Here is a 27,831-nt window from a genome sequence, read left to right as displayed (position 1 = left end):
TGACCCGCCAACACGTCCTCTTTATGCGGAAGCTTTATATATATACGAGACCAGAGCTCTCCTCATTCCACGGTAAGCTGGACGCTGTCACTTTGACAGTGCTGATCGTGTTTCCGTGCTGAAAAACATCAAGAATATTATCTTTTATTTATAATATAATATATATTTAGAATATATTCCTATAGTCCATACATTCAGAGTCTGACAAAACTAGAACTGACAGATTAAAAACGATCATTTACGTTAAGTAAATAGAGACCGGTCTGTAAACTTACAGTCTAGAGGATATTTCGATTCAATGGCCACCATCCTAGATTAAAACGCAAAAATTAACACATCTACCACTTTTGCTCCGGTTACATAGTTCCATAGTTACATAGGCTGAAAAAAGACATGCGTCCATCAAGTTCAGCCTTTCCTATATCTGTTAATTTGTTGCTGTTTGATCCAAAAGAAGGCAAAAAACCCTGGCTTCGCTCTTTCCAATTTTGCACTAACCAGGGAAAAAAATTCCTTCTTGACCCCAAAATGGCAGTCAGATTTCTCCTTGGATCAATAAGCTGTTTCCCCATAATTAAAGATTATATCCCCGAATGTTATGTTTTTCCAGGTATCCATCCAGTTGCAGTTTAAACGTCTGTAGACTCTGATAAAACTACCTCTGCAGGCAGAGAATTCCACATCCTTACTGCCCTTACTGTAAAAAACACTTTCCTCTGCTTTAGTCTAAATCTCCTTTCTTCCAGTCTAAATGCATGACCACGTGTCCTATGCATAGTCCTGTTTATGAACACATTTCCACACAATGGTTTGTATTGGCCCCGAATATATTTATATAATGTTATCATATCCCCTCTGAGGCGACGTTTTTCTAAACTAAACAGATTTAAATTAGTTAACCTTTCTTCATAACTATATTGCTCCATTCCTTTTATTAATTGTGTAGCTGCCTCTGCACCCTTTCTAGTGCTATGATATCCTTCTTTAGAAAAGGCGCCCAAAATTGCACAGCATATTCAAGGTGCGGCCTTACCATTGATTTATACAGAGGCAAAATTATATCTTTATTCCGCGACTTGATGCCCCTTTTTATACACGACAATACCTTACTGGCCTTAGCGGCCGCAGACTGACACTGCACATTGTTGCCTAGTTTGTTGTCTATAACAATTCCCAAATCCTTCTCATTTGTCATTACCCCTAATTCACTACCGTTTAGGGTGTAGGTTGCTTGTGCATTCGCTACCCCGAAGTGCATAACTTTACATTTATCTACATTGAATTTCATCTGCCATTTGAGTGCCCAGTCCCCCAGTCTATCTAGATCCCTCTGCAGCACATTAATATCCTGCTCGCCCTGTATAACTTTACCTAGTTTTGTGTCATCTGCAAACACAGAAACATGACTTTCAATGCCTCCTGCCAGGTCATTTATAAATATGTTGAATAAAATTGGTCCCAGAACAGAACCCTGAGGGACACCATTTACCACTTTTGACCAGCTTGAAAATTTACCATTTATAACAACTCTCTGTTCTCTACCTCTAAGCCGATGTTCTACCCAAGAACAAGAATTTGCATCTAGGCCAATTTCCTTCAGTTTGAATACTAACCTATTGTGTGGAACCGAGTCAAAAGCCTTGGCAAAATCCAAGTAGATTCCATCCACCGCGACCCCCTGATCCACACTTCTACTACCGTCTACCATCTTAGCTTCTAGAACTTCCTTGTCATTGACACGACCACCATACTACCTCTCACCCCATCACTGATACCCCCACACCACCTCTCACCCTTCCTCTGTGCCTTATGTTTGTCACCCCATTCCCTCAAGATTGTAAGCTTGCAGGGTCCTCTCCACCAAATGTATCGGTTTGTCTCGTCAGACCCCTTGAATTTATGTATTGTATTAAGCGCTGCGTAAACTGTTGGCGCTATATAAATAAAAGATAATAATAATAATAAGATTATTAAGGCAGAGAACCAATTAACACTTTTCTGTTATAATATAGGGGTTTTAATTTTTAATTTTATAATTAAATTAATAAAACACATAATATTCATAATTCTACCAAACTCAAACTATCTCTGCCAGCCTCATCCAAAAAAAGCATGCTGTATTTTTATAATACAATACAAGGCAGTTAAAGGGAGCATATTAATCACTGAATGTTTAACTAGACTTGAGTACATGGACCAAAAATGATTTGGACACAATTTCAATTTTTCCTTTTTGCTGCACTTGTTTTCAGACAACAAATTTCGTTTCCTGCACCTTTCGGTTTGGATGAGATTCAGGGGTTTTTTTTATTTTTTATTTTTATTATTATTATTATTATTATTAGTGCTCCATTCACTATCACACTCTCAATGTCCCCATACCTTTTTCGCCAGCCAGCATAGCCGAGCAGAAATCAGGAAGAAGATGACCAAAAAAGAAGATGGGGACACAGAAGAGATTAATGGGAAAATGTGTGCTGACGACCTATAGGATATGCCACAGCGTTTCGGCAGTGAAACAACTTATTTTCTCTTATTATACCTTATAGGGATTCATCTGTCATTCTCTAGCACACAGCTATATTTTCACTTAATCTGACTCTTAGAACCTGTGACTGTACTAGGTATGTGTGTACCAAAATCTACGTTTTATTCCTATGAACACTGACCCAGTGCTGTCATTCCGTAGGGGGGAAAAAAAAAGATATAATTTCACTTAGTTTGACTCCAGAAAAAAACACAAAACATCTTATTACATTGGACATTTAACCATTTAACATTTAATCATTCATCTGTCACTCCCTAAAACACAGTAATTGTTTAAAATGCTATAAAGGGTGATAATGGCTCACATGCAGGGTTCTCAACTACTAATGTGTTAACTGCTCCAATTTAATTGTACAGCGCATCTTAATTTCTTTCTCTGAACAGATAAAGGGTAATAATAATTCCATCTAATCTAATTACCGCATTTGCTCGATTATAAGACGACCCCCCAAATCTGAATATTAATTTAGGAAAAAAAGAAAAAGCCTGAATATAAGACGACCCTAAAGGAAAAAAGTTTTACCAGAAAATGTTAATTCATGTAAACTATTTTTTTTAATAAAAGCTATGATTGAGAAAAATATTTTTTTTGTTTTTATTTCCTTGTATTTTCCAACCTGTCCCCCAGTTACGCACATCTGCCCCCAGGCTCGCCACTCCAATATGGCACTGTGGCCCATGATATGCCTTTTAACCCTCTATATGCCACTGTGCCCCATGGTATGCCTTTTGACCCCCTATGTGCCACTCTGCCTCCAGAAATGCCTTATAATGCCAGAGTTGCATTTAGGGGGTTAAAATGCATATTATGGGGCAGAGTGGCATATAGGGGGGTATAAGGCATTCCAGGAGGCAGAGTGGCATTAAGGGAGTTAAAAGGCATTGTATAGAGCACTCTGCCTCCAGAAATGCCTTATACCCCTATATGCCACTCTGGCATTTAGGGGGTTAAAAGGCATATTATGGGGCAGAGTGGCATATAAATATTGTTTCCAATATATAATACTTTATCCATGCTCACTCACCCTTACACATAGACATTCATGCTCAAAATATATTTTCTGTAAGATATAACAAAATATTTTTCTGTATGATTACGTGTGATGTAAAGTGGAATAGCCTCTGGGCTATTACATAACTTTTAAGTCACTTAAATGCAAAAAAAAAAAGCATGTCAGTGGTGACATTAAGTCACATAAAAATGATGTATTTCCAATCTTTAATCAATGTGCATTGCTATAGAATGCTTGATTCTTGTTTTGGAATCCACACAAGATATGAAATCTAAGATCGGTCTAAGCTTTTCCTTCAAGCACGCGAGCACGGTTTAATTGTTTTATTATTCAACATGAAATTTCCAGGTACTTAAAATTTAAATTTGTAAAATATAGCAAGGAAAAGGTATTTTTGCCAAATAGTAAAAGGAATTTTATTGATGTAACAGTGCTATCCGCGTCAGGTTGGGTCTCTACTCTCCCTTGTTGAATTTGTCCTCATCAGCGTTCAAAAGCAGAGGAAATCTCCTCCCTGCGCAGATTCCAGATCTGATTTAGAGCACGGTGGTTGCCCATCAGACAGGACTGGGGTCTACTCGTGATCTTTCTCGTAGATACCAGTGAATGAAAACCACCAGCGCTCCCATAACCATTACAATGGCCGCACTCATTATCACTGCCACTAATGTTGTTTGAGGGATCCGGATGAATGAGGCGTTCTGTAAGTCTACACTTGGGGAGTCAGATCTTACGCATGAGTTGTCTTTTCCATTATATTCGTATAAAGGGGAACAGGAAGTGCAATTATTGGCAGACGACCCTTTACACGTAAAGCAGGATGGGTGGCAAGCGGCACAAGAACGAACAAGGTGAAAGCTGCTGGGCTCTGACACCTCCGCTCTCTGCGTAGACTTAAAGTATTTGGCAGGGCAGTAAGATAGACAGAGCTTTCCAAAGGTATAATATGGTGCCAAACATTCTATGCACGACCCATTTCTATCCCGCCTCAGACACTTTCTCATGACAGACTTCTTGATTTTCCTGGACATCATGTGTTCATCTGTCCCGTACAAAATCAACGTGACGTGATGTAGAAATCCGTGGTTGGTGTAGCTTCCTCTGTTCCTAAATTCTAAGGTCCAAAGGCCCAATGGATTTTCATCCCAAGATTGTGTGGTCATGAAGGACCAATCTCTGTACCCATCAGTGCTGGTATCATGTGGTCTCTTGCCCATCAGCACAGAACGGGTGCCCATAGGACTGGTAAGATAGATTTCCAGGTCACCTCTGCGACTGTAGCTGAGGGTCATTTGGGCTTGGACATGCTCAAGGGATGTTATGTGATTGGGGGACCCAGAACAGGCAGTGACATTGTAAGTCAAAATCAGATCTGAATGCACTCTTTTAGGGGTGCTCACAATTGTTATGAGGCACTTTCTTTGAGGCTGCGTTGTCTCCCATGTTTCGGCCAGCTCCACTACTCGTCCAGCATGCAAGAGTCCGTAGCCGAAAAAGTGGCTCACTTTTCTTCCCACTCCATTTATGACGCAATCGTCAGCCATTAGGTGGGCAGGACTGGACGCTCTTACCACGATATGTTGTATATCCCTCCATGTAAGAGCTGGGTTTGCCTCCAATGCCAAAGCAAGGATCCCGGCAGCAAGTGGAGTGGCGGCTGAAGTCCCGGTGTGTTTATCTGTACACGTGTGGCGTATATCAGTGGTGATAAAAGTCTCTTCCTCACCACCACCGCTGCTGTAAGTGCTTGTAAGTTTGCATGCACACGCCTCACTGTACCAAGGGACTGTTCCATGATTTGTGACACCCCCAACAGCAACAGTGTAGATACTGTTGGAGTAGCCGTCACTGTTGCAGTTGTCATTCCTGCCACCGTTTCCAGATGCCCAAACAAAGATAGATCCAAGGCCACGGCGGCCATTTAGTATTCCTTTGTAAAAAGCCTCAGAAGACAACACTCCTGGTCCATCCAGTACCTTTCCATCATCAGTGGGACCCCAGCTGGCGCTATAAATGTCAATATGCTGTGGGTTCAAACTCAACGACTGAGCTTCAACAATGTCTGTGACTATCCCATCCAGCATTCGCACACCTCCTATTCTAGCGTTGTATGCTACTCCAGCGCCGCAGATATCATTATTGGCAACCGCAGCCACCTCGCCTGCACAGCGGGTCCCGTGGTTGGTCTCATTAGATGAGTTATATCGGGCTGAGGGTCAGGATCGTCGTCATTAAAATCATAACTCGCTTCCGGATCATAGTTTAATGCGAGATCGGGGTGGTGCTTTTCAAGCCCATTATCCAGAATGGTCACCACCACGCCTCGTCCGGTATATCCACGGTTCCAAGCAGTCTGGATGCCTAAGTCAAGATTTTTACCCAGGTACCACTGCAAGCTGAAGAGGGGGTCTGTGGGAACCATACTAGGCTGTCTTTTCTCCCTTCTCCTCAGCGTCTGCTGCTCAAACCAGCTAACCTTGGGTTCTTTTTTCAGTTGAATATTTCTACCCCAGTGAGGGCTGAAGGATTTCCTTTGAATGCCACGATGAGATAGATGGTAGAAATCACTGCCAAGCACCACCTGCCCAAGGTTGATGAAACCGAATTTCTGTGCAATACGTTCTGCCTCTACAGAGCCATCAGGTATGTGCACAGCCCAGCTATTTGTGTAAATCTCCAAAGTAAAGATCACATGGATCAGAACAGTAACAACGAAAACCAGAGCTATGCTCCTCATCTTGTACTGTCAGCTTACAAAAGCATCTGTTAGCCTAACGGCCAGTGCTTTTATAACCTACACTATGTCACAGTAGAAGGGCGTGGCACATCTGTTACATCACAATAGCAGGGTGGGGCTCGGAACTCTCAGCGACAAGCCGGCTAGAAAATGCTTACAGTTATAATGTCAATATATAATTCTGAAACAGTAGTGTGTGATTATATATATATATATATATATATACACGGTATATACACACACACATATATATATATCACACACAGACTACCATTCTAAAATGTGGGGTCACTTGGAAAATAAATGTCTAGCTGTAACAATTGCAAAAGGGGTTTTTCTTTTTTTTTTTTTTTCTTTTTTTTTTTTATAACAAAAAATAAAAAGACATAACATATAACCTTTCATCCTTATAATATACCAAGCAATATCAAAAGGTTAAATTTATAACATTCACATACGAGACGGTATCAAGACCAGGATGTTTTCTTTATCGTCTAGGAGGGAGAGAAGAAAGAGAGACATTGATAGTATTTATATATTAATATAATGATTTAATTAGTATTGCCAGGATTATGTAATAGTTTGATATGAATAACCAGTTCCAGAGAGCCATCTTTTCCATGGAGACCAAATTACTTCATAATCTTTTATATTGTTATGAGTTCGGTAAAAGTGCCTCTCCATTGTATATTGATAGTTTATTTGAGCTATAACTTGAGACCAGGTTGGAACCTGGTCTGTTTTCCAAGATCGAGCTATACATATTTTGGCTGCTGCCAAAACATTAATAGCCAAAAACAGTTTCGATTTATTTTTCCAAGGAAGATCGATATGAAAAAGAAAAGATTGCGGATTCAAAACTATGGCAGTATCAAATAGATTCTTAAATAGAGTGACAATTTCAGATCTAAGGTTTAACAACTTATCACACTCCCACCAAATGTGTATCATTGAGCCCAGTTCTAGTTTACATCTCCAACATTTGTTGGAGGTAGTATTATACATTTTATGTAGTAAGGTTGGAACATAGTACCATCTGTGAAGGAGTTTGTAATATTGTTCTTGAAGATTTATACAATGTATTGCTTTCCGTACTTTATTCCAGGAGTCACACCAAATATCAAAAGAGTAGGAGGCACCCAAATCTCTTTCCCATTTCAGAATAGTGTTTGGTTTATCTAACATTTCTTCTTGATCCAAAATGTTCCTTAATCGTGTAATTAAGTTTTTTTTATGGTGAGCATGTATAAACCTATCTAAATTAGTGGAAGGAGTTAATGGGTTACTTTTAATGAAATTTCTAATTCTTAAATAAGAAAATAGTTCTTTACTTGATAAATTATACTTAATTTGAATTTCATTAAATGGAACCAACTGAGAAGGAGTGCATATATCTGAAATCGTATCTATACCCTGGAGAAACCAGGATTTCAGATCTATATCCTTGATCATGTTTTGCACAGCCATCAATGGAGAAGATAGCGAACAAAGTTCCATATTACCAAATTTCCCCTTAAAAATAATCATATTGCTTAATACGTTAGAAACAGTTGGGTTAAGAATATTAAGTCTGTTTATATCTTTTTTGTTAAACCAATATAAGAGGAATGGATCTAAATTTTGACATTTCCACCTCTCATAATTATACCAAGGTAGTTCCGAATTCCTTTTTATATCCCAAGCTAAAAAATGATTAAATAAGCAAATTTGTTGTAAAGTACTCAAATTAGGAAAGTTAAGTCCAGAACTTGTAAGGTTTCTAATAAGAATAGCACGTGAAAGTCTAGGTTTTTTTACCCATCCATAGATATGATAAGAAAACTTTTTCGAATTGGTTTAGAATTTTCAATGGAACTGATAGAGGAATAGTTCTGAATAGATAGATCAATTTTGGCAAAATATATGCCTTTAATGTATTAAGTCTGCCCATCCAGGAAATTTCCAAATTCCTCCATTGAGTAAATTGATTTTTAAAGGAATCTAAAAGAATCAAATAATTATTAGTTATGATAGCTGAGAGGTTCTGATATATTTTAATTCCCAAATAATCAATATACTTTTGGTTCCAATGTATTGCAGATTTATTCTTAAGAAACTCAAATCGAGAATTTTCCATATTAAACTCAATGATTTGTGATTTATCTAAGTTTAATTTATAATTAGAGTATAATGTATATTTATTAATGCATTCCAAAACCTCCAAAAGAGAGTTTTCAGGAGAAGCTAAAGTAAGTAAAATGTCATCAGCATACAAAGAAATCTTGTGCTCATACGGACCAGTATTTATTCCTATAATTTTATTCGATCGACGTATTAATGTCACAAGAGACTCTATTGTGAGGACATATAATAAAGGAGCTAAAGGGCATCCCTGTCTTGTTCCATTATTAATGGGGAAACTCATGGAATTTAGATCAGGACCTGAGATTTTTGCGTACAAATTCTTATAAAGCGCCATAGTGAGAGTTAAAAATTGGCCAGTCAGACCAAAAGAAATTAAAGTTTGTTCTAAAAAGGGCCAACTCACGCGGTCAAACGCTTTTTCGGCGTCAAGCACAAGAAAGATAGCTGGTGTTTTACTTAAGTGTATCTCATAAATTAAATTTAGTATTCTACGCGTGTTATCTTCCCTGTTTCTGCCCAATAAGAATCCTGTTTGGTCTGAATGAATTAACTCACCCATAACAGAACTAAGTCTGTCAGCTAAAACTTTGGAAAATATTTTGATATCTTGATTTATCAGTGGTATCGGACGATAATTCGTGACTTTAGTTAAGTCTTTCCCACTTTTCGGGATAGGAGTAATTATGGTCTGTAACATTTCAGATGGAAAGTTATTCCCTAAGGATATTCCATTAAATAATCTCAGTAATAAAGGAGAGACAATGGGTTCCAAAATTTGAAAAAAACAAGACGAGAATCCATCTGGGCCTGGAGTTTTGTGCAAAGGTAAATTTTTTATAGTTTTATTTATCTCAAATAAATTAATCGGCGAGTTTAGTTCTTGTAATTTTATTTCAGAGATTTTCGGTAGATTGAGAGTATTAAGAAAACAATTAATTTGCGTTTTATCTTTCGATAATACTGGTAAATTGTATAGTGTGCAATAATACTCTCTGAAAGCTTCACTGGTTAATTTTGGAGTTAAATAAGTTTTTACCGTTTAGCACTATCTTGTTTATTCTATTTTTGGCATTTTTGTTTTTAATTTTATTCGTTAGATGTTTACTAGCTCTATTACTGCTATAATACCATTCCTGTTTCAAAGATGTTAGGTTTCTGTTAATCTTCTCCGTTAGTCTTTCCTTAATCTTAAATTGGATTTCCTTAATCTCATCGTAAATCTGGGGTAGAGGGTTTAGTTTATTGGCAGCCTCTAATTGTGCTAGTTTGATATAGAGATCAGTAAGAGGTGCCCCTTTTAATTTCTTAATATATGCACCTTGTTTTATAAGATGACCCCTCATAGTACTTTTAAAGGCGCACCACAAAGTTGCATCTGAGACCATACCGTTGTCGTTCATCTCTATGAATTCTATGGCTAGCTTTCGAAGTTGTTCTTTAAAATCTCTAGAGGACAAAAGAGATTCGTTTAGCCTCCAATTGGATCTTATATTAAAGTCCTCATTATTTTTGATTATTATAAAAATAGGAGCATGATCAGACCAGGAGAGATTTCCTATGCTAGAGGATTCACAGCTTTCAATAGACTTAATATCTGACAAAAACATGTCAATTCTTGAGTAGGAATGATGCACAGCAGAATAATAAGTAAACTCCTTCACAGATGGATTTTGTGTCCTCCAAATGTCATATATTTTGTTTCGAGCAAGACAAAGAGAGAAGGATCTAGCCAAAGATTTCAAAGTTGAATATGGATAAAAACCATACGGGAAACTTTTATCTAGTTTAACATCTGAAATGCAATTCATATCTACACCTATCAATAAAGAACCTTTTGAGATATTTTGAACTCTATCAAAAATCTTTTCCAAAAATTTTACTGTATGTACATTAGGAGTGTATATGTTAACGAGTGTATATAGTACATCGTTCAGTCTACAAAGAAGAATATTATATCTTGCCTCATGATCATTTTCCAAATATATCTGTTCAAATTTGATTTTTTGGTTTATCAAAATTGCAACACCTCTTTTCTTTATCCCGCATAAGCTAGCTTGGGCAATAATGGGGAATCTCTTATATTTCCAGCAGTAAGAATCATCCTTTTTCCAATGGGTTTCTTGCGCTAGACATATATCCACTTGCTCTCGAATTAACATATCATATAGGAAACCTCTTTTATATGGAGAGTTTAATCCTTGGCAATTGATAGATACTAATTTAAGTGTCATACATATTAAATACAATTAGTCCCTCCTTCTCCCCCCCTAGATCTGGTCTACCGTCAAGACATAAACATCTACATACACAAAAAAACATAAACATTACATTTACATTCGTACTATTTACACAAGAAAACATATCATGTGTTTGTTGCCCCATATAGTGTATTGGGCTATATCATGCGTAAGTGCCGACGGGTGGAGACGCCGCAAACATAAGAATAAATTAAATATACTTTGAATATCTAATAATATTAATAAAATTATAAAAAGAAAAAGAAAAAAAAAAAAATTAAATAAATATTTAAATAAATTATTTCATAATAATGGGAATGCCATTTCCAAAAATATGCGTGCGACGTAACTACGCCTGCGGCTAGTGCCGGCCCTTGGAGACGCAGCAGCTACTGACTGATGCTACTTACCGCGAACGGGGGAATTTGATGAATCCAAAACGCATAACAGCGTCTTTTTGCTCCTGTGAATCCCTTCGTCTCTGACTGCAATTGGATTACTTCTCCCCCCCCCCCTCCTTACTGGACTCCCTCTCTCCTGCTACTCATCCTAATGATGATGGATTCTATGCTCTCATATTGGGCAAAGAGAGTTTGACTCCTAGAAATTCTTCGAAGCCTCCACGCCATAGAGAATTCAGAAATACGGACCGTCTGTACACGTGGCTTTTTACCAAGATAAGTGATTTCAGTGACTTTATTTATAACTCTATTTATTATTTGGATCCTTATCGTTTGATTGGTATAATATATCAGCTCACATAGCTAACACGTGATTGTATGGTTAAATATCATCTATTGGAGATATTCTGATGACTATTGGCTTTATTGGCTATATAACTATACAAAATATACAAAACAATAAAGCTGAGAAGGAAAATAAGATACAAGATACAAGATAAGACAAATATCTCTCAAAGAGGGGACGGATTGTAGATTGGAGGGAGATTGGAGGGAGGATAGGAGAAGGAGTGGAGTGAAGTAGACGAAGATACACAGAACACAGAAGAAATATAATTGGAAATACACATAAAGAGCCCTAGAAGAGGCTTAGTAGAGGTGAAGTTCATATTTAAAGGACAAGCAACGGCGTCCTAAGTCATATCAGAAATAATGCCGCCCAAAAAAGAAAAAGATCGAGAAAAGGAAAGGAGGATAAGCTTGGACAAATCTAAAGCCTTGACAACATATTATTCTCCTAAATCTGTAACTTCCACCGCTTCCCATATAACTAAACGCCCTTCAAAGGACTCTTCGGATGTTTCAGTATATCTCTCTTTGGACATTTGTCCAGATACTATACAATCCGATTTAATTCATCCTACCAAAATTAAAAATATAAATGATTTATATTTAAAACTCATGGCAGAAATGAAATCTAACACAGTTTCTTTGAAACGGGATATTGCCTCCATTTTTGCTACACTCACTTCTCAGGCAAATTCCATTCAGACATTGCAGCTTGAATTGGGAACTGCTAGGAATGAGACTAAGGTCTTGAAAGACAAAATTCAAGCTATGGAAATGAAATTTACATACTTGGAGGACAGATCAAGGCGTAAAAATCTTAGGATAAGAGGGATTCCTGAAAATATTATTAATTTAGGCGAATATTTAAATGGTCTTGTATCCACCTTTGTAAAACAAGACTGTCCACCCAACCATTTGTTCGACAATTATCATAGGATCAACTTCAGGCAACAATTTTCTACAGGTGTCAAGAAACTCCGCGATTTGAATATAAGATATAAATGGGGTTCCCCCTCTAAACTGATTGTTTTTAAGGAGGGTGGACGTCACATAATTAACAATCCTTTGGAACTTGACGACCTTCTAAATAATCTAATCTCAACTGAAAGCCAATAATGGACTGAGTAGCTAATTTATTATATAATTTATCTGTACTGTATGGTTTTGTTTTTTTTTGTATTGAATATTAATTATTTTGCACTAAGTTCACTTTATTTGTGGAAATTGTACTTCAGTGCTGGTTGATGAGTTCTTATTTATTTATTTATTTTTTCTGTACTTTTGCATTTTATATTATGTGATTTTATACACTAATTTATGTAAAATGGGAATCTTTATTTATTTTATTTATTAATAATTATATACAGAATACCAATTGTTTTGCACTAAAGCCACTTTATTTGTGGAAATGGCACTTTAATATTGGTTGATTAGCACAATTTACTACTATGGAACAGATTTTCTTTTTTCTTTTTTCTTTCTTTTTTTTTTTGTATTGAATATTAATTATTTTGCACTAAGTTCACTTTATTTGTGGAAATTGCACTTCAGTGCTGGTTGATGAGTTCTCATTTATTTATTTATTTATGGGTTTTTTTTGGTTTTTTTTTTATATTTTTGCATTTTATATTATGTGATTTTATATACTAATTCATGTAAAATGGGAATCTTTATTTACTTAATTTATTTATTAATAATTAGATATATAGTCCAAATATTGCACTTATATATATATAGAATACCAATTGTTTCGCACTAAAGCCACTTTATTTGTGGAAATGGCACTTTAATATTGGTTGATTAGCACAATTTACTACTATGGAACAGATTTCTATTTTTTTTTTTTTTATTTTTTTTTTTCCCCCTTTTCATTATACTATGCGATTTTGCACATTAATTTATGTAAAATGGGAATCTTTATTTATTCAATTTACTTATTAATAATTAGATATATAGTGCAATTACTGCACTTATACATACTGAACATCATTTGTCTCGTACTAAAGTCACTTTATTTGTGGAAATGGCACTTTAATATTGGTTGATTAGCACATTTTATTGTGAAATAGTTTTTTTTTTTTTTTCTCTATTTTAACACTTTATGCGATTTTGCACAGTAATTTAGGTACAATGGACTTAATTTATATATTATTAATTATTTATATTGTGCAATTATTACACTTACAGGTATTGAATACCAATTGTTTCACACTAATGTCACTTTATCTGTGGAAATAGTACTTTAATATTGGTCGATTAGTACACATTTATTATTATGCAATTTTTTTTATTTTTTTTTTCTCTTTTTCCGTTTAGATACTTTACATTATATACTATGTGACTCTGTACACTAATCTATTAACTTTTTTATTTAATTATTTATTTATCTACTTCATTCTCCTTTTATATATGTATAATGGGAATCTTTATCTACTTAATCTTTATTTAATTTTTATATTATTAATTAGATATATACTAAGGTATTGAATACCAATTGTCTTGCACCATGTTATTTTATTTTTGGAAATGGCAAAGGGGTTTTTCTAATGATTGATTAGCCTTTTAAAGTTAAACTTGGATTAGCAAACACAACGTACCGTTGGAACGCAGGAATGATGGGAGTGATAAAGAGCCTCTGAAAAATCAGCCGTTTTCAGCTACAATCATTCAGTCATTTATAACATTAATGATGCCTGTGCTGTATTTCTGATGCATTTCATGTCATTTTAAAAGACAACATTTGTTTTCAGAGACAGTTCTATGTGACCTCATACTTTTGGATGGTGGAGTTAGATATGTATATATATATATATATATATATATATAGATAGATAGATAGATAGATAGATAGATATAATGCCAATATATTAGTGGTAATAATATAATATAATATATTATTAATATAAATCTAAGAGTAATAAAGTAACAGAGTAATAAAGTGACATTTAAAGAATCGACCTGATTAAGGGTTAAAAATTGTGTAGAAAGGGCACGAGAAGACAAGCAGTCGCAGGGTCAACCCTTGAACACTGAACAAGATGGCTCCGGATATAAAAACATCAAATCCATGGCATGTAGCTGTATGTCCTAGCTAGGTCTTGGGATAAGAACGGGATCGGCATATTGTTATCCCGACGACTGAGTGAAGATGCGACCAAGGACTGATTAAGGTCGGAGTCTGCAGTCAAACTCTATTCCTATGTTTCCTGTACAAAATTAAATATGATTTAATGATCTCTTTTTTTTCCCCAGTGTGATACAGTGTTAGCTAATGCATACACACATATATAACCCTGGGGACGGTCACCTGTGGGATCCACAAGGTCCTCCATGATGACCTAATTTTAATGAGAATATACACTAACATTAATCTAAATGCCTATATTATGTGTTTCAATCGTCAACGTGCGCATGCCCAAAGCGCTTTTCACAGGAGTGTGTACTTATGCAGGTTCTGGTACCCTAAACACCTACTTAATTAGTAGACCATTAGGCTACGAGTTATTCATTTTCTGCTTGTAACAAATACGTGTTTTTTCTTGCAAGGGTTAAAAAACCTACTTTCTTGTTAGCATCCGGTTTCAGCTCAGTCATTTTGTGACATAACATTGTAACAGCAGCGGCTCCAGACATACCGTGAACTCCTTGTGGACGATCGCAATGTAGGGGACACATTTTGTGTTATCCCAATGGGCAATAAAACCACCGTACATAACTATCACACTATGCAATGAAGAGATGCATACAACATACATCATACACTGCGCATCAGGCAAGCCCCAACTCTTCAACCAGCGACATCATTAATTAAGAGACATAATCAGAAGCTTTGGGAAGCAAAAGGTACAACCAGGGTTCATGGAATTTTATTAAGGAGAAAAACGACACAAAATCCTGATCCGTTTCATACATTTATAATACATCTATAATAACACAAGACAGGTGGAATTAATATAATCATTGATAACCGTTCATCGGACTTTTAGTCACAAGCCACGTATTGATAGCGAAGTCACTATAAAAACAAAAGGGTAAACTAGCAGTTTTAATGGGTTAACAACTTCCATGTCTGCTTACGGTGAATACTTCACTCGCACACACATAGCTCTTTTAAGTAGCTCCTCACTAATTTCCCTTTAGGTGCCCCTCTAAAAACTATATTGGGATGTTCTTCCAAAATATCTCTTAAGTCATCATCCTTACTCAGGAGATGCCAACGACGCTTAATAATCCTTTTCATTTTCTCACCTGCTCCGTTATAATTTCAAACAAGAGGAATGCTTCTCATTCTCCGCTGATCTTTTTTCTTGCGTTCAACATATAAAAGATCTTTCTGGATCATACTTCTTTTCAATAAAAGAATTCTTAATTGTTTGGGCTTGTTTGACATATTGTTTTTTTATTCGTACAGTTTCTTTTTTTTACTATAATTAATGTAACTATTTACATCGACTGATTTCAAGGTCTTTAAATTAGAATTTACAACATAAATGTTTAGGTCCAAAAAACCAACTTCATCACCACAAAAGATGGAAGTTAACTTATTTAGTGTAGACAAAGAGATGTTCCCCGAGCGACTGTCCTGTATATGTATATATTGATCCAAATCTAGTTACCTATAAAAGATATATTGATTACATGTTCTTTATGACTATTAATGAACTTAAAATCTTTTAGGTTTTTTTTACCATCCTTAAAAACAATAATAAAATACATCCATTAGGAACATGTGGTTGTATGGTGTATTACAATGTAACCAGATAATAAATAAAACACAGACACAATTTCTTTGGATGAACAAAGGCCGTGGTCTTTTATTTAGCATATCACAAATTTACCATATAAACACTCAACCAATAACTTAGTATCAACTTCATAAATAACCACAACTCTTGGGCCAAACCACAGAGTTAATAAATTAAAACAAGGCCGACTGCCCCAAAGCCGGTCGGCCTACCACTGAAAACAACCCCTATGTTCACTCTCTTTACAGAAAGCAACTTAACCCCAATAAAAGCCACGACAAAATATATACTTTTTTTTTTTTTTTTTTATAAAATAGAAAAATACATATACATAAAATAAAAAAGGGGAGGGGGGGCGGGCGACAATTCAGCAGCTCTTCCATGCTGCCCCCCGAAGCCTTGCTGAAAACCGCTGCTCACCAGACGCAATAAAGTTCAGTGCAGTCGGTTAACGCAGCCTGGGGTAGTGAAAAGCACGCCTCAGGAACAGCGCTTATATAGGGCAAAATCCCGCCCAAACCATAGCGCGAGCTGTCCGCGAGCGCAACAAAAAGCAGCAGCGCGAGGCAAACTAAGCGGCGCGAGGCAAACTAAGCGGCGCGAGCCGCTACCAGAACATTCTTTTCAAAAAAGGGGGGCAAAACTAAGCGGCGCGAGCGCATGCCAAACACAAACCAGGCTGTCCTTTGCCTGACCCCTGCAGAGTTAACCCTTTCACATCCTTAGCTCCCCAACAACCACATGTAACCCTGTGCTATTTACACAGGGTTTTTTCAGTATAAGATTTTGAGGTTTTTATTATACCCCAGCAAGAGATATCTAAATGCCTCAATTCCTTAAATAATTTGTATCTTTAAATTATTTTCAAGAAATTCATTTCCATCAGATTTTCTGTAAAAGTTATACCTAAATATCATCTACGTTTTTAGTTTGTACGACTGATTTATTTGTGCTTAATTTATATTTTGTGATTTTCCTATAATCTTCAATCTCTTTCAATAAATAAGGCAAAAGATGATGATGCATGAAGATCATTTTTAACACTATCTTTACTGTTTGGGAATCCTTTTATATTTCGATTATTTCTTACCTTTTATTTTTCGATTATTTCTTATATTAATTGCTAATGATTCAATAGTCATATTAGATGAAAGCAATTAGAGCATACGTTGGGGGCCACAGTTCTAGCTGATGAGGGAAAATACAATGCCATTATTGCTTAATATTATTGTTTTATTAAGAAATCTCCCACCCACCCTGTCAAAGGCCTTCTCGGCATCTAATGACAGGGTAAGCGAGGGGAGCATCTATTTTTCTCTGTTAAATTTAAAATATCAGTTCATCTTCTTGTATTTTGATCTTTTTAGAACATAACCTATTTGATATGTGGGTATAACTGAGGGGTTTTTTTTTTACTCCTCTGAGCTAGGATGGCTGCATATATTTTTATATCATTAAGAAAGAAAGCAGTAGAAACAAAGTTAAGGTTTTCTCTTCATTTGTAACAAAGAAGCAGTACTGCATCAAACAACAATTAACTTGCCATTCAAAAAATGTGATCTACATGCTAACATGTCCTTGCGGACTACAGTATGTAGGACGCACTACGAGACAATTACGCATCCGAATAGAAGAACACATGAGAAACATTAAAAAAGGAGCATTAAACCATAGTGTACCCTTACATTTTTTAACACATCATAATAAAGATGCAAAATGTCTCAAATTTTTAGGTATTGCAAAAATAAATAGCTTTTGGAGAGGGGGCAACCTTTTAGACCAGTTAGGTAAGGCTGAAATGAAATGGATTTATAATTTAAAAATGGATTGAATAATGACTTTGAACTTTGTCATTTTCTCTAAATTATTATTTTTTAATTATTTATTATGATATATATATCAATACTTTGGTTTTATATATATTTTATGATGTATTTTATAAAAATTGTTTTATCTAGTGTATAAATGGTTTTGAGGCCTTTTTCTTATCGTTTATTTATCGGTATATTAGTACTTTCTTTATCGAATTCTTACTATATTTTTATAAATCCATTTCAGGAGACAATGTATTTTTAAGGCAAGAAGTTTAAATAGCCCCCTAACTACATGGTCAATTAATGTGGATGGTGATAATAATTTTATACCACACATGCGAATTACGCAAATATTTATTCATTTATATTCTTATCCTGTATATTTACATATGATCTATTATATAGTTGTTATCTTATAGATTTACTACTTATGATAATGTATATTAACTAATTTATTCCCTTATAGTATTAATGATAAAGACCTACATTTTAAAATACAATTAAGAACTGTTTCAAATATAATTAAGGATTGTTTTGAATATATCTAAGGACTATTTTAATATGATTCTATATTGTGATCCTGTTTAATTAATTTATTAAAATGCATATACTTTAATTATAATGAAGAACCCAATTATGGACAATTGACAAATCTATGTGGACAATTTACCATTGATCTAATCAATTAAAGACGGCTATAAAGGAGCACAGAAAGGGATCCACCAACGTACCTGAGGAAGTATAGCACGAAACGCGTCGTACGTTGCACGTTGTGACAGAGGAGAAGGAGGCCGTGACTTTTATTTGCGGATATACATTCGGCTGTGCAGCAGTGGATGAACGCGGGACGCCGTGATTTTGAAAACTGCCGCTAGTCCGATTATTTATTTATTTTATATATTAAAGTATTCATCTTTATCTCACCCTCGCCTCCGGATCTGTGCTTTGAAGAATTTGGGAGTAGTTACCTTGATTTCTCGCTCTTCTTCCGAGATCACGAAGTTTTGAATAATTCTACGGTGGAGATTTAAATTTATTCGGGAGACGAACAATCCCTCCCGCTCACCCCACTACGCGGTTTATGGGCTTGAATAAGCCCCACCAAACGTAAGGGTCCATTTTGCCTGTTAGATATATACACACAACTATTTTGATGAATTACACTATGATGTTTTTTTCTTTTCTCTTTGTTTTATGATTGAATTTTACATACTGCTCGGATTTCCTTGAAGCTACATTGAATTGGTATCATTTGCATTATTTATACTCACTTGGTGTGAGGGGCGCGGTCACCTATATATGTTTATTGTAGTTTTTCTTTAACAAAGTGGGGATTTGTTCTGAGGTGTACCAGCAGCACATTCACATTTATTTATTTATTACATTTTTTGCTTGTATATTTGTATCTTATATTATTTATATAATTCTATTGCGCACTACTCACTTTTTATTCTGGTGTGATTTTATGTTTAAAAATGATATAGATTAAGGAGGTAAAGTAAGAGGGATTGTGTGTAGAAGATTACATATCAATGGCTGATAGGTATGGCTGTGATTGATGGGTTCAACAACCTGTGGGAGTTTGTCCCTCACCGTTTTCACTCTGGCCAATCAGCATTTACCAGGGGAGGGGCAAGCATTAGTGCCGACACCACTTTAAACTGTCAGTTGCCACAGTTACAAACTGATAAGAGCTGTAGCGTGACACATCGGCAGTTAGCTCATATACAATAATGCAAGTTAATAGTTTATTTTAGCGCAGGACATGTACCGTTATGAGGTGGATTGGAAAAGCTGTAGTGGCTATTGTAGTGTTTTACAGGGACTGCAGCAGACATTTTGTCCCCTGCTCCTGAGTAGAGTCCTGCCCAGGCCTAGTGCCCCACTACTACTACCCCACTACTACAGCACCTCTTTGACCATCCTTATTCTGGGGGAACCTTTTTAACATCTTTTTCTTATAATATTGGGGGAAATTCAGTCCTCCACAGGGCTGCATGTGTGTATCATCTGCCAGTGCCTGTCTGCCCAGGTCCAGTGCCCTACTAATGCTGCTGCTGCTGCACCTCTTTTACAGTCCTTATTTTGGGGGAACCATTTTTATAAATTTCTATAATATTGGCGAAATTCAGTCCTTCTCCATGGGGCTGCGTGTGCCTATCATTTGCCAGTATCTGCTTGTCTAGCCCCAGTGCCCTACTACTAATGCTGCTGCACCTCTTTGACATGCCTTATTTTGGGGGATCCTTTTTAAAAAAAAAAAAATAATAATTCTATAATACTGGGGAAATTCAGTCCTTCTCCATGGGGGTCCGTGTGCCTATTACCTGCCATTCTCTGCCAGCTCAATGCTCTTCTATTGCTACTACTTTGACCGTCCTACCTCTGGGGCGGGGAGAACCTTTTTTTCTTTAAAATGTATATAATGAAAGTCGAGTCCAGAAGGTGTCACGAACCTCCCTCTTTGGGAACGCACCCCGAATGTCATTCCTGAAACAAAAACTATTTTGACCACCATAATATATTAACTGGGTAAATCTTTTGTTTCCTCAATACATTATTGTTGTGTTTTGGAGGAACATAATCTTAAAAACGTATCTCAAATTAATAGTAGATATAGATCTGGTTATGTTACACTTTCTGGTTAAAAGATACAAAGATTCATATCACTTAACGTATGTAATTCAAATTAATAGAAGACACTAACGCGTTTTAAAAATGTTTTGACATATTAAGTGGGTAAAGGCTATTTGTAATTTCCACAATATCATAGGACTTTGACGGCACCGTGGCATGCGGTGGTGGCGGCGGCGTTAATTCTTCTATATTTCTAAAACACAGATTTTGTCTCCAATTAGCTTAATTTTACTTCTAAGGCTTGATTTTTGTCAGTTAACAGATAAAAATTGTTAATCGTCATCCAGATTTGTTTTTCAACAATTGTATTCTGTTTACTAATAAATTAATATCTGCCTTAATTTATTTTGAGTTAGTTATTAATTCTTTAATTTCAACCAATATACCATTTAAACAGCTTTTTTAACAGCTCTGGAGTGACTATTACTTTCAACCTAAATAGTGGATGTGTGAATTAATGAAATTTCCATTAATGATCCATCTTCCCCTTCTTCAGAGACTGGAGAATCCTTGCTTCTGATCTTTATTTCCTTTTGGAGAAGCCTTTCTCTGCTGCAACTTTTTAGATTACATTTTAAGACAGATTTATTTGAGCAGACACGGATATAACAATATCGTGAATCAACCTTTAATATAACCACTGTGGGCCTAGTTATTCCGTGCAACACAGCAGTTTCAGATTCAGCTTTCATCAAATCTCAGATAGTAAACTTATAGTTTCACAGCTACTACAGACCCTCAGTTGAATCGGGTTTAATTTAGCCCTTTAGGCAAATATTGGGACTATTTAATGTTTGAGAATAGTTCCTTATGTCCTAATTTCTACAGTTACAACATGCAAGGGATTTGAAAACAGAAGAAAGAAAAGAGAAAAGAAGATAAGCCTAATATCTTAACTATCATACCAAATTTGTATTTGAATTTCTTTTAAGACCATGAGACTTTTGTAAAATAAAACAGAAAAGAAAAGTTATTTTGCTAAACATTTATTGAAACTTTATTTACATGTCAAAAACAGGTCAACTGAATCTTTTTAGTAAAAAATAATTGAACTAAAACCAGCATGCCCATAACCGCTACAATAGCCACACTCATTATCATTGCCATTGACATAGATCGAGGGACCAGAATGGATTAGGTGTTTAGAAAGTCTACACTTGGAAAGGCAGCTCTTAAGCATGAGTTGCTTTTTTCCCCAGAACAGGCAGTGACATTATAAGTCAAAATCAGATCTGAATACACTTTTTTGGGGGTGCTCACAATTGTTATGAGGCACTTTCTTTGAGGCTGCGTTGTCTCCCATGTTTCGGCCAGCTCCACTACTCGTCCAGCACACAAGAGTCTGTAGCCGAAATAGTGGCTCACTTTTCTTCCCACTCCATTTATGACCCAATCGTCAGCCATTAGGTGGGCAGGACTGGACGCTCTTACCACGATATGTTGTATATCCCTCCATGTAAGAGCTGGGTTTGCCTCCAATGCCAAAGCAAGGATCCCGGCAGCAAGTGGAGCGGCGGCTGAAGTCCCGGTGTGTTGATCTGTACACGTGTGGCGTATATCGGTGGTAATAATAGTCCCTTCCTCACCACCACCACTGCTGTAAGTGCTTGTAAGTTTGCATGCACACGCCTCACTGTACCAAGGGACCGTTCCGCGTTTTGTGGCATCCCCAACAGCAATAGTGTAGATACTGTTGGCGTAGCCGTCACTGTTGCAGTTGTCATTATTCCCGCCACCGTTTCCAGATGCCCAAACATAGACAGATCCAAGGCCACCGCGGCCATTTAATATTCCTTTGTAAAATGCTTCAGAAGACAACACTTCTGGTCCATCCAGTACCTTTCCATCATCAGTGGGACCCCAGCTGGCGCTATAAATGTCAATATGCTGTGGGTTAAAACTCAACGACTGAGCTTCAACAATGTCTGTGTCCATCCCATCCAGCATTCGCACACCTCCTATTCTAGCGTTGTATGCTACTCCAGCGCCGCAAATATCATTATTGGCAACTGCTGCCACCTCGCCTGCGCAGCGGGTCCCATGGTGGTTCTCATTAGATGGGTTATATCGGGGCTGAGGGTCAGGATCATTGTCATTAAAATCGTAACTCGCCTCCGGATCATAGTTTAATGCGAGATCGGGGTGGTCCTTTTCAAGTCCGTCATCCAGAACGGTCCCCACCACACCTCGTCCGGTATATCCACGGTTCCAAGCAGTCTGGATGCCCAAGTCAAGATTTTCATCCTTATGCAGGTACCACTGCAAGCTGAAGAGGGGGTCTGTGGGAACCACATTAGACTGTCTTTTCTCCCTTCTCTTCAGCGTCTGCTGCTCAAACCAGCTAACCTTGGGTTCTTTTTTCAGTTGAATATTTCTACCCCAGTGAGGGCTGAAGGATTTCCTTTGAATGCCACGATGAGATAGATGGTAGAAATCACTGCCAAGCACCACCTGCAAAACAGTTAATGCTCATAAAACATAAATACATCATTTGAATAATAAATTCAATTTGGATAAAACACGCTGTGGTCTTTTATTTAGCGTTATAAAATATTACAAATCAACGTATAACTTATGAACATAAACAAATTGTAACCACATAAACACTCTTGTCCCAAGCTTTAAACTAGTCCCAGGCCATCCGCCCTAAAGCCAACTAAACAACAACCATTTGTGGTCCATCCCATAAAAACCACGGCCTGCTCCACCATACTTTGCAGATTCAAATTAAAAATATCATAACTGATGTCTGACAAATGTATTCCATTACTTCTGTAAAGACCTTCACAGTCACCTTCTAGGTCCACATGCTTTAAACTTTAAACTAACCCCCCCCCCTTCCAGCGCCATAACTTTCTGCATGGACCTATCCTAACCAAAAAATATCAACTTTGTCATTTTCAAACCTGAGGTTTCCTCCACATCTCCTAAAATTATCACCGCAAACCACATCTTCCACTTGTAAACCTGAGCCGCCCTGCTTGTTGAAAGCCACTAACCTCACCAACACGAAAAGCTCAAAAAAAGGCAATAACAAAAGCAATTTTAAACAGACACGCTTCAAAACGGTTTCAACAAATTTTACCTAAACATCAACTCATGCAGTAACTCATATAGAGGTCTCCTAGAGTCCTGTGTTTAATACAACCAGAGCCCTTTAAAATCAGTCTTAAAAAGAAATCTTTAAAAACATTGCTTACCTAACAATTTAAAGAAAAAAAAACCATAATAAACACCTATTAATAAAAGACAGTGAAAAACCCTTCTTCATTATGTCCAAAACAAACGCCAATGTCTTCTCAATGCTAGCAGCCACAATATTCGTAAAACACGATCACAACTTCCATGCCTTTTTATAGATATCCCAAATGCTCGCAATAAAGATCTAGCAATTAAAACACTTATCTGGGTGAAGTCAATTCTCAAATGCTCTTTGGAAAGTTCAACCCTTTCTTCTCTGCTTGAGGTACCACCTTCCCGAAGAGCTGAAAATCAAAGCATGACAAGGCGTTAGCTAGAACGTTCTTCTTCCCCGGGATATGCTTAGCTTCTAACCAAATATGATTGATCGAACAAATGTAAACTAAATGCTTTAATAAATTAATCACACAGATTTAGCCTTCAATGTGTTAATAACCCAAACCAATCCCATGTTATCGCAGTTTAATAATATTCTTTTATTGCACCATAAGTGTCCCCAAAATTCCAACGCTGCCACCACCACCTGCAAGCATTTTTGGGGTCATTTAATTGCCACCCATTTACTCTGCCAAAAAATACCAAAAGAAAAAAAGAGAAAAGGATGAGCTACCCGGTACGGTCATGACATCTATATAGTTTCCCACCTGTAAATGCAAAAACATCTTCTCATTAAATACATAACTATTAAGTCACTTAAATTCAAAAATACATTTGTCAGTGGTGACATTAAATCACATAAAAGCTATATATTCTCTGATCAAATATGAGACAAACTGATTAAAGAGTTATTTCTGTAATGGGTAAAATTCAGCAAGTGAGACAGCAGCCCAAACAAAAAGCCAACTTGTAATTATTATAGAAACGGCACAAATTCTTAGTTGATGACAGCCAGCGTCTCCAAATGTCAGGTTAGCTTGATTTTTGGTTTTGGAATCCACACAAGGTAAGAAATCTGAGTCTATGCTTTTCCTTCCTTCAAGCATGCGAGCACAGTTTAATTGTTTTATTATTTAACATAAAATTTCCAGGTACTTAAAATCTAAATTTGTAAAATATAACAAGGAAAAGGTATTTTTGCCAAATAGTAAAAGGAATTTTATTGATGTAACAGTGCTATCCGCGTCAGGTTGGGTCTCTGCTCTCCCTTGTTGAATTTGTCCTCATCAGCGTTCAAAAGCAGAGGAAATCTCCTCCCTGCGCAGGTTCCAGATCTGATTTAGAGCACGGTGGTTGCCCATCAGACGGGACTGGGGTCTACTCGTGATCTTTTTCGTAGATACCAGTGAATGAAAACCACCAGCGGTCCCATAACCATTACAATGGCCGCACTCATTATCACTGCCACTAATGTTGTTTGAGGGATCCGGATGAATGAGGCGTTCTGTAAGTCTACACTTGAGGAGTCAGATCTTACGCATGAGTTGTCTTTTCCATTATATTCGTATAAAGGGGAACAGGAAGTGCAATTATTGGCAGACGACCCTTTACACGTAAAGCAGGATGGGTGGCAAGCGGCACAAGAACGAACAAGGTGAAAGCTGCTGGGCTCTGACACCTCCGCTCTCTGCGTAGACTTAAAGTATTGGGCAGGGCAATAAGATAGACAGAGCTTTCCAAAGGTATAATATGGTGCCAAACATTCTATGCATGACCCATTTCTATCCCGCCTCAGACACTTTCTCATGACAGACTTCTTGATTTTCCTGGACATCATGTGTTCATCTGTCCCGTACAAAATCAACGTGACGTGATGTAGAAATCCGTGGTTGGTGTAGCTTCCTCTGTTCCTAAATTCTAAGGTCCAAAGGCCCAATGGATTTTCATCCCAAGATTGTGTGGTCATGAAGGACCAATCTCTGTACCCATCAGTGCTGGTATCATGTGGTCTCTTGCCCATCAGCACAGAACGGGTGCCCATAGGACTGGTAAGATAGATTTCCAGGTCACCTCTGCGACTGTAGCTGAGGGTCATTTGGGCTTGGACATGCTCAAGGGATGTTATGTGATTGGGGGACCCAGAACAGGCAGTGACATTGTAAGTCAAAATCAGATCTGAATGCACTCTTTTAGGGGTGCTCACAATTGTTATGAGGCACTTTCTTTGAGGCTGCGTTGTCTCCCATGTTTCGGCCAGCTCCACTACTCGTCCAGCATGCAAGAGTCCGTAGCCGAAAAAGTGGCTCACTTTTCTTCCCACTCCATTTATGACCCAATCGTCAGCCATTAGGTGGGCAGGACTGGACGCTCTTACCACGATATGTTGTATATCCCTCCATGTAAGAGCTGGGTTTGCCTCCAATGCCAAAGCAAGGATCCCGGCAGCAAGTGGAGTGGCGGCTGAAGTCCCGGTGTGTTTATCTGTACACGTGTGGCGTATATCAGTGGTGATAAAAGTCTCTTCCTCACCACCACCGCTGCTGTAAGTGCTTGTAAGTTTGCATGCACACGCCTCACTGTACCAAGGGACTGTTCCATGATTTGTGACACCCCCAACAGCAACAGTGTAGATACTGTTGGAGTAGCCGTCACTGTTGCAGTTGTCATTCCTGCCACCGTTTCCAGATGCCCAAACAAAGATAGATCCAAGGCCACGGCGGCCATTTAGTATTCCTTTGTAAAAAGCCTCAGAAGACAACACTCCTGGTCCATCCAGTACCTTTCCATCATCAGTGGGACCCCAGCTGGCGCTATAAATGTCAATATGCTGTGGGTTCAAACTGAACGACTGAGCTTCAACAATGTCTGTGACTATCCCATCCAGCATTCGCACACCTCCTATTCTAGCGTTGTATGCTACTCCAGCGCCGCAGATATCATTATTGGCAACCGCAGCCACCTCGCCTGCACAGCGGGTCCCGTGGTTGGTCTCATTAGATGAGTTATATCGGGCTGAGGGTCAGGATCGTCGTCATTAAAATCATAACTCGCTTCCGGATCATAGTTTAATGCGAGATCGGGGTGGTGCTTTTCAAGCCCATTATCCAGAATGGTCACCACCACGCCTCGTCCGGTATATCCACGGTTCCAAGCAGTCTGGATGCCTAAGTCAAGATTTTTACCCAGGTACCACTGCAAGCTGAAGAGGGGGTCTGTGGGAACCATACTAGGCTGTCTTTTCTCCCTTCTCCTCAGCGTCTGCTGCTCAAACCAGCTAACCTTGGGTTCTTTTTTCAGTTGAATATTTCTACCCCAGTGAGGGCTGAAGGATTTCCTTTGAATGCCACGATGAGATAGATGGTAGAAATCACTGCCAAGCACCACCTGCCCAAGGTTGATGAAACCGAATTTCTGTGCAATACGTTCTGCCTCTACAGAGCCATCAGGTATGTGCACAGCCCAGCTATTTGTGTAAATCTCCAAAGTAAAGATCACATGGATCAGAACAGTAACAACGAAAACCAGAGCTATGCTCCTCATCTTGTACTGTCAGCTTACAAAAGCATCTGTTAGCCTAACGGCCAGTGCTTTTATAACCTACACTATGTCACAGTAGAAGGGCGTGGCACATCTGTTACATCACAATAGCAGGGTGGGGCTCGGAACTCTCAGCGACAAGCCGGCTAGAAAATGCTTACAGTTATAATGTCAATATATAATTCTGAAACAGTAGTGTGTGATTATATATATATATATATATATATACACGGTATATACACACACACATATATATATATCACACACAGACTACCATTCTAAAATGTGGGGTCACTTGGAAAATAAATGTCTAGCTGTAACAATTGCAAAAGGGGTTTTTCTTTTTTTTTTTTTTTCTTTTTTTTTTTTATAACAAAAAATAAAAAGACATAACATATAACCTTTCATCCTTATAATATACCAAGCAATATCAAAAGGTTAAATTTATAACATTCACATACGAGACGGTATCAAGACCAGGATGTTTTCTTTATCGTCTAGGAGGGAGAGAAGAAAGAGAGACATTGATAGTATTTATATATTAATATAATGATTTAATTAGTATTGCCAGGATTATGTAATAGTTTGATATGAATAACCAGTTCCAGAGAGC

At 37.4% G+C, this 27,831-nt stretch overlaps 3 pseudogenes; all 3 read right to left on the bottom strand.

Annotated features, from left to right (window-relative positions):
• Window positions 1-62: 62 nt before the first annotated feature.
• LOC149281707 (proprotein convertase subtilisin/kexin type 4-like) lies at window positions 63-6,297 on the bottom strand (annotated as a pseudogene).
• Window positions 6,298-18,886: 12,589 nt separating this feature from the next.
• LOC149281706 (proprotein convertase subtilisin/kexin type 4 pseudogene) lies at window positions 18,887-24,427 on the bottom strand (annotated as a pseudogene).
• Window positions 24,428-25,041: 614 nt separating this feature from the next.
• Window positions 25,042-27,221, bottom strand: LOC149281705 (proprotein convertase subtilisin/kexin type 4 pseudogene; annotated as a pseudogene).
• Window positions 27,222-27,831: the final 610 nt, after the last annotated feature.

The sequence above is a fragment of the Sceloporus occidentalis genome, unplaced genomic scaffold (assembly GCF_023333645.1).
Source record: "Sceloporus occidentalis isolate IW3139 unplaced genomic scaffold, rSceOcc1.0.p SCAF_128, whole genome shotgun sequence".
NCBI lineage: Eukaryota > Metazoa > Chordata > Lepidosauria > Squamata > Phrynosomatidae > Sceloporus > Sceloporus occidentalis.
The sequence above is the reverse complement of the archived record's forward strand: the minus strand, read 5'-3'. Positions and strand labels throughout refer to the sequence as shown.